We start from the raw sequence: 8,785 nt of genomic DNA, 5'->3' as shown, positions 1-8,785 counted from the left end.
ACTCCTGTCCACATGTGACCCTTCTTATTGGTGTCTCTTTGACACCTGTCCACATGTGACCATTCTTATTGGTGACTCTCTGACACCTGTCCACACGTGACCCTTCTTATTGGTGTCTCTTTGACACCTGTCCACACGTGACCCTTCTTATTGGTGTCTCTTTGACTCCTGTCCACATGTGACCCTTCTTATTGGTGTCTCTTTGACACCTGTCCAAACGTGACCCTTCTTATTGGTGTCTCTTTGACTCCTGTCCACTTGTGACCCTTCTTATTGGTGACTGTTTGACACCTGTCGACACGTGACCCTTCTTATTGGCGTCTCTTTGACACCTGTCCACATGTGACCCTTCTTATTGGAGTCTCTTTGACACCTGTCCACATGTGCCCTTTCTTATTGGCGTCTCTTTGACACCTGTCCACATGTGACCCTTCTTATTGGAGTCTCTTTGACACCTGTCCACATGTGACCCTTCTTATTGGCGTCTCTTTGACACCTGTCCACATGTGACCCTTCTTATTGGTGACTCTTCGACTCCTGTCCACATGTGACCCTTCTTATTGGTGTCTCTTTGACACCTGTCCACATGTGACCATTCTTATTGGTGACTCTCTGACACCTGTCCACACGTGACCCTTCTTATTGGTGTCTCTTTGACACCTGTCCACACGTGACCCTTCTTATTGGTGTCTCTTTGACACCTGTCCACACGTGACCCTTCTTATTGGTGTCTCTTTGACACCTGTCCACACGTGACCCTTCTTATTGGTGACTCTTTGACACCTGTCCACACGTGACCCTTCTTATTGGTGTCTCTTTGACTCCTGTCCACACGTGACCCTTCTTATTGGTGACTCTTTGACACCTGTCCACACGTGACCCTTCTTATTGGTGTCTCTTTGACACCTGTCCACATGTGACCCTTCTTATTGGTGACTCTTTGACACCTGTCCACATGTGACCCTTCTTATTGGTGACTGTTTGACACCTGTCCACATGTGACCCTTCTTATTGGTGACTGTTTGACACCTGTCCACATGTGACCCTTCTTATTGGTGTCTCTTTGACTCCTGTCCACATGTGACCCTTCTTATTGGTGACTGTTTGACACCTGTCCACATGTAACCCTTCTTATTGGCGTCTCTTTGACACCTGTCCACATGTGACCCTTCTTATTGGTGACTCTTCGACTCCTGTCCACATGTGACCCTTCTTATTGGTGTCTCTTTGACACCTGTCCACATGTGACCCTTCTTATTGGTGACTCTCTGACACCTGTCCACACGTGACCCTTCTTATTGGTGTCTCTTTGACACCTGTCCACACGTGACCCTTCTTATTGGTGTCTCTTTGACACCTGTCCACACGTGACCCTTCTTATTGGTGACTCTTTGACACCTGTCCACACGTGACCCTTCTTATTGGTGTCTCTTTGACTCCTGTCCACACGTGACCCTTCTTATTGGTGACTCTTTGACACCTGTCCACACGTGACCCTTCTTATTGGTGTCTCTTTGACACCTGTCCACATGTGACCCTTCTTATTGGTGACTCTTTGACACCTGTCCACATGTGACCCTTCTTATTGGAGTCTCTTTGACACCTGTCCACATGTGACCCTTCTTATTGGTGTCTCTTTGACTCCTGTCCACATGTGACCCTTCTTATTGGTGACTCTTCGACTCCTGTCCACATGTTACCCTTCTTATTGGTGTCTCTTTGACTCCTGTCCACATGTGACCCTTCTTATTGGTGACTGTTTGACACCTGTCCACATGTGACCCTTCTTATTGGTGTCTCTTTGACTCCTGTCCACATGTGACCCTTCTTATTGGTGTCTCTTTGACTCCTGTCCACATGTGACCCTTCTTATTGGTGACTGTTTGACACCAGTCCACATGTGACCCTTCTTATTGGTGTCTCTTTGACTCCTGTCCACATGTGACCCTTCTTATTGGTGTCTCTTTGACTCCTGTCCACATGTGACCCTTCTTATTGGTGACTGTTTGACACCTGTCGACACGTGACCCTTCTTATTGGCGTCTCTTTGACACCTGTCCACATGTGACCCTTCTTATTGGTGTCTCTTTGACACCTGTCGACACGTGACCCTTCTTATTGGTGACTCTTTAACACCTGTCCACACGTGACCCTTCTTATTGGTGTCTCTTTGACACCTGTCCACATGTGACCCTTCTTATTGGTGACTCTTTGACACCTGTCCACATGTGACCCTTCTTATTGGTGTCTCTTTGACACCTGTCCACATGTGACCCTTCTTATTGGTGACTCTTTGACACCTGTCCACATGTGACCCTTCTTATTGGTGTCTCTTTGACACCTCTCCACATGTGACCCTTCTTATTGGTGACTCTTTGACACCTGTCCACATGTGACCCTTCTTATTGGTGACTCTTTGACACCTGTCCACACGTGACCCTTCTTATTGGTGTCTCTTTGACACCTGTCCACACGTGACCCTGACTCTTGGTGACTCTTTGACAATTTTTCTAATATGACTCTGGTTGTTGGTGTCGCTTTAACACCTGTCCCCAGGTGACTCTGAATTTTGATGTCGCATTTTATGAGGACGTTAAACCCCAAACGAAACACCTACTTGTGTTTACTAAATATTTCAAACTAAATGGATGAACATTAAGGAGGGTCAAATGACAATTAGATATAAAAACTTTCTGGGTTACCTATTAGCATGAATAACTCATTTTCCTCAATATTAATCAATCTTTGCTATCTTCTTCTTGGTCAAGAATAATTTCCTAGATTTTCCTCGAGTCTTTAACATGTGATTGATTCCATGTTGCCAAAGCTGTTGTCCGTCTTTGATATAGAAGATCCGGAGAACGTGCCCTCGGAATAGAATCATTGGACAAAATTTACCAAGAAAACGTTTCCACAAAATTGGGAACAAAGTGTTTGACTATTGTCAAAATGGTCATGAAAAAGAAATACGTTAGCAAAGACTCAAAACATTTATAATTTAATAAAGTACAACGTTTGTGAAATATGTCTGTTAATGTTGTAACCCCTGAGCTGTCTATAACAGCAGCACTTCCACTCACCCTTGTAGAGATATGCGGGTATTGGTCAGTTTCTAGTGTAATATCTTCTGTCAGGGAGATTCGATTACGTTTCTCTTTCTACCGTAATTGTCCGTAATGTGTTAATATGTTGTGTTAGGGGGTCCGCCAGGGCTCATTGTACTTTTGAAGATAATATGGCAAGACTGACGGTCTGCAGGCTATGACGTCGATGTGTTTAAAATAGCAACGAACATCTGTCAAAAATCAACAAATATCTTGAATACAACAAATAAAAGAAGTACACATAACATAAACCAACAAAAACAACAGCTACAATCATATATAACATAGACAAACACAGACAAACACAGACAAACACAGACAAACACAGACAAACATAGACAAACACAGACAAACACAGACAACCGCCACAATCATATATAACATAGACAAACACAGACAACAGCCACAATCATATATAACATAGACAAACACAGACAAACACAGACAAACACAGACAAACACAGACAAACACAGACAAACGCAGACAAACACAGACAAACACAGACAAACACAGACAAACACAGACAACAGCCACAATCATATATAACATAGACAAACACAGACAAACACAGACAAACACAGACAAACACAGACAACAGCCACAATCATATATAACACAGACAAACACAGACAAACACAGACAAACATAGACAACAGCCACAATCATATATAACATAGACAAACACAGACAACAGCCACAATCATATATAACACAGACAAAAACAGACAAACACAGACAAACACAGAAAAACACAGACAAACACAGACAACAGCCACATTCATATATAACATAGACAAACACAGACAAACACAGACAAACACAGACAAACACAGACACACAGACAAACCCAGACAACAGCCACAATCATATATAACACAGACAAACATAGACAACAGCCACATTCATATATAACACAGACAAACACAGACAAACACAGACAAACACAGACAACAGCCACAATCATATATAACACAGACAAACACAGACAAACACAGACAACAGCCACAATCATATATAACACAGACAAACACAGACAACAGCCACATTCATATATAACATAGACAAACACAGACAACAGCCACATTCACAACATACCCCCTCACACAAAACAGTCCCACTCACACAAAACAGTCACATTCCCACAAAACAGTAATACTCACACAAAACAGTCCCACTCACACACAACAGTCACACTCACACAAAACAGTCACACTCACACAAAACAGTCACACTCACACACAACAGTCACCCTCACACACAGCAATCACACTCACACACAACAGTCACCCACACACAACCGTCACACTCACACACAACCGTCACACTCACACACAGCAATCACACTCACACACAACAGTCACCCACACACAACCGTCACACTCACACACAACAGTCACACTCACACACAACAGTCACACTCACACAAAACAGTCACACTCACACACAACAGTCACACTCACACAAAACAGTCACACTCAAACAAAACAGTCACACTCAAACACAACAGTCACACTCACATACAACAGTCACACTCACATACCAACAGTCACACTCACACACAACAGTCACACTCACACAAAACAGTAATACTCACACAAAACAGTCCCACTCACACACAACAGTCACACTCACACAAAACAGTCACACTCACACACAACAGTCACACTCACACAAAACAGTCACACTCAAACAAAACAGTCACACTCAAACACAACAGTCACACTTACAATAAACAGTCACACTCAAACAAAACAGTCACACTCACACAAAACAGTCACACTCAAACACAACAGTCACACTCACACAAAACAGTCACACTCAAACAAAACAGTCACACTCACACACAACAGTCACACTCACATACAACAGTCACACTCACATACAACAGTCACACTCACACAACAGTCACACTCACACATAACAGTCAAACTCACAGACAACAGTCATACTCACAGACAACAGTCATACTCACACACAACAGTCACACTCACACACAACAGACCCCTCACACACAACAGTCACACTCACACACAACAGTCACACTCACACATAACAGTCACACTCACACACAATAGTCACACTCACACACAATAGTCATACTCACACACAACAGTCACACTCACACACAACAGACCCCTCACACACAACAGTCACACTCACACACAACAGTCACACTCACACATAACAGTCACACTCACACACAATAGTCACACTCACACACAACAGTCACACTCACACACAACAGTCATACTCACACACAACAGTCACACTCATACTAAACAGTCACTCACAAACAACAGTCACACTCAAACACAACAGTCACACTCACACACAACAGTCACACTCACAAACACAAGTCACACTCACATACAACAGTCACACTCACACTAAACATTCACACTCACACACACAAGTGACAAACACACAACAGTCACACTCACACACAACAGTCACACTCACACACAACAGTCACACTCACACACAACAGTCACACTCACACAAAACAGTCACACACACACACACAACAGTCACACTCACACACAACAGTTACACTCACACACAACAGTCACACTCACACACAACAGTCACACACACACACAACAGTCACACACACACACAACAGTCACACTCACACACAACAGTCACACACACACACACAACAGTCACACACACACACAACAGTCACACTCACACAATACAGTCACACTCACACACAACAGTCACACTCACATACAACAGTCACACTCACACACAACAGACCCCTCACACACAACAGTCACACTCACACACAACAGTCACACTCACACACAACAGTCACACTCACACACAACAGTCACACTCACATACAACAGTCACACACACACACAACAGTTACACTCACATACAACAGTCACACTCACACACAACAGTCACACACACACACAACAGTCACACTCACATACAACAGTCACACTCACACACAACAGTCACACACACACACAACAGTCACACTCACACACAACAGTCACACACACACACAACAGTTACACACACACAACAGTCACACTCACACACAACAGTCACACTCACATACAACAGTTACACTCACATACAACAGTCACACACACACACAACAGTCACACACACATACAACAGTCACACACACACACAACAGTCACACACACACACAACAGTTACACTCACATACAACAGTCACACTCACACAATACAGTCACACTCACACAGAACAGTCACACTAACACAAAACAGTCACACTCACACACAACAGTCACACTCGAACACAACAGTCACACTCGAACACAACAGTCACACTCACACACAACAGTCACACTCACACACAACAGTCACACTCACACACAACAGTCACACTCACACACAACAGTCACACTCACACACAACAGTCACACTCACACACAACAGTCACACTCACACACAACAGTCACACTCACACACAACAGTCACACTCACACACAACAATCACACTCACACACAACAGTCACACTCACACATAACAGTCACACTCACACACAACAGTCACACTCACACACAACAGTCACACTCACACATAACAGTCAAACTCACACACAACAGTCATACTCACACACAACAGTCACACTCACATACAACATTCACACACACACACACAACAGTCACACTCACATACAACAGTCACACTCACACACAACAATCACACTCACACACAACAGTCACCCTCACACACAACATTCACACTCACAAACAACAAACACAAATATCAGCCATACTCATCGCAATTTACGTTTACTAACAATGTACACACTCACTCATCTTCACACACAAACAGATTCACAAAAACAAACGGCCTCGTACGTATTTTAAGAAATAACATTTTCTCTACTCATAAACAACTCATAAGCAAGAACCGCAAACAACAATAACAAATAACTACTTATAAACACCCTCACAAATATATCTCACAAAGAATAATATCAAACAACTCACAAACAACTCACAAACAAGAAACAACGATCAGTAAACAACAATCACAAGCAACATTTCTCACATGCAACTCAAAAACAACTCACAAACATATCTTACAAACAGATCAGAAACATATCTTACAAACAGATCAGAAACATATCTTAAAAATAGATCACAAACATATCTTAAAAATAGATCACAAACATATCTTGAAAATAGATCACAAACATATCTTAAAAATAGATCACAAACATATCTTAAAAATAGATCACAAACATATCTTACAGACAGCCTAAAAACAGCTCACAAACAGTTCACAAACATATCTTACAAACAGATCACAAACATCTTAAAGACAGATCACAATCATATCTTACAAACAACTCACAAACAACTCACAAACATATCTTACAAACAGCTCACGAACTACTCAAAAGAAACAATCACAAACAATTCACAAACATCTCTCATAAGCAACTCGAAAATGTCTATTTCAAACAACTTACAAATGCCAATCAAAAATAACTTACAAACATGTGTCACAAACAACGCTCACCAAATAACACTTACAAACAACTTACAAACAGCACTCACAAACAACTCGCCAAACACTAAAAAAACTTACAAACAACACTCACAAACAACTTACAAACAACACTCACAAACAACTCACCAAACAACACTCAAATCAACTTACAAACAACACTCACAAACAACTCAAAACAACTTACAAACAACACTCACAAACAACTTACAAACAACACTCAAATCAACTTACAAACAACACTCACAAACAACACTCACGAACAACTCAAAACAACTTACAAACAACACTCACGAACAACTCAAAACAACTTACAAACAACACTCACAAACAACGCTTTCCATACAACAATCACAAACAACGCTTTCCAAACAACACACAAACAACACTCACAAACAACACTTACAAACAACTCACAAACAACACTCAACACAACTTACAAACAACACTCACAAGCAAAACTCAAAACAACTTACAAACAACACTCACAAACATCGCTTTCCAAACAACACTCACAAACACCACTCACAAACAACACTTACAAACAACTCACCAAACAACACTCACAAACAACTCACCAAACAACACTCACAAACAACACTTGCAAACAGCACAGTGATACCAGCACACATCTGATGGCGCTGTCTACGCCACAGCCATCATGATGGTGACACGTTTACATTACGCCTGTTTGTAAAACGTTGAACAGTGTTTGTCGGTGTAATTACACATTGAGATTAAGTCGACTCTTGCCTGGAGCATGCGTCCTCCTCTGATTAGTGGCAGGAGATTAATAGTACCCCTATATTGCTGGAGTCTTGTAGCTTGTCGTTCGGTGGAGGGATGACGCCAGGCGTCTCGCTCTTTGTGCGTGGCGTGTCTCCCACAAACCTCCATAGTATTTGTTGTCCCCTACTCTGCCACGTAAAAGCCTTCCCGAAATACTTGTTAAATGTACTAGTGATTTTCTTGTTTTTTTTTACCACCGTGATCACTGAATGTTTAAACCCCGACAAGTAGTAACACTTTCACAACATAAAGAATTTATCGATAACACGTTTTCTGTTTAAACATAGAGTGGGACATGTTCCTTGAAGCATCTGTATGTCCGTTTGACTTGGATTTCGTTATATGTACAACATTGGTACAGTCACATCAAAAGCATGTGCTTTGTAT

This window comes from Pecten maximus, chromosome 7 (assembly GCF_902652985.1).
Source record: "Pecten maximus chromosome 7, xPecMax1.1, whole genome shotgun sequence".
NCBI classification, from domain to species: domain Eukaryota; kingdom Metazoa; phylum Mollusca; class Bivalvia; order Pectinida; family Pectinidae; genus Pecten; species Pecten maximus.
Note: the sequence above shows the minus strand (reverse complement) of the source record.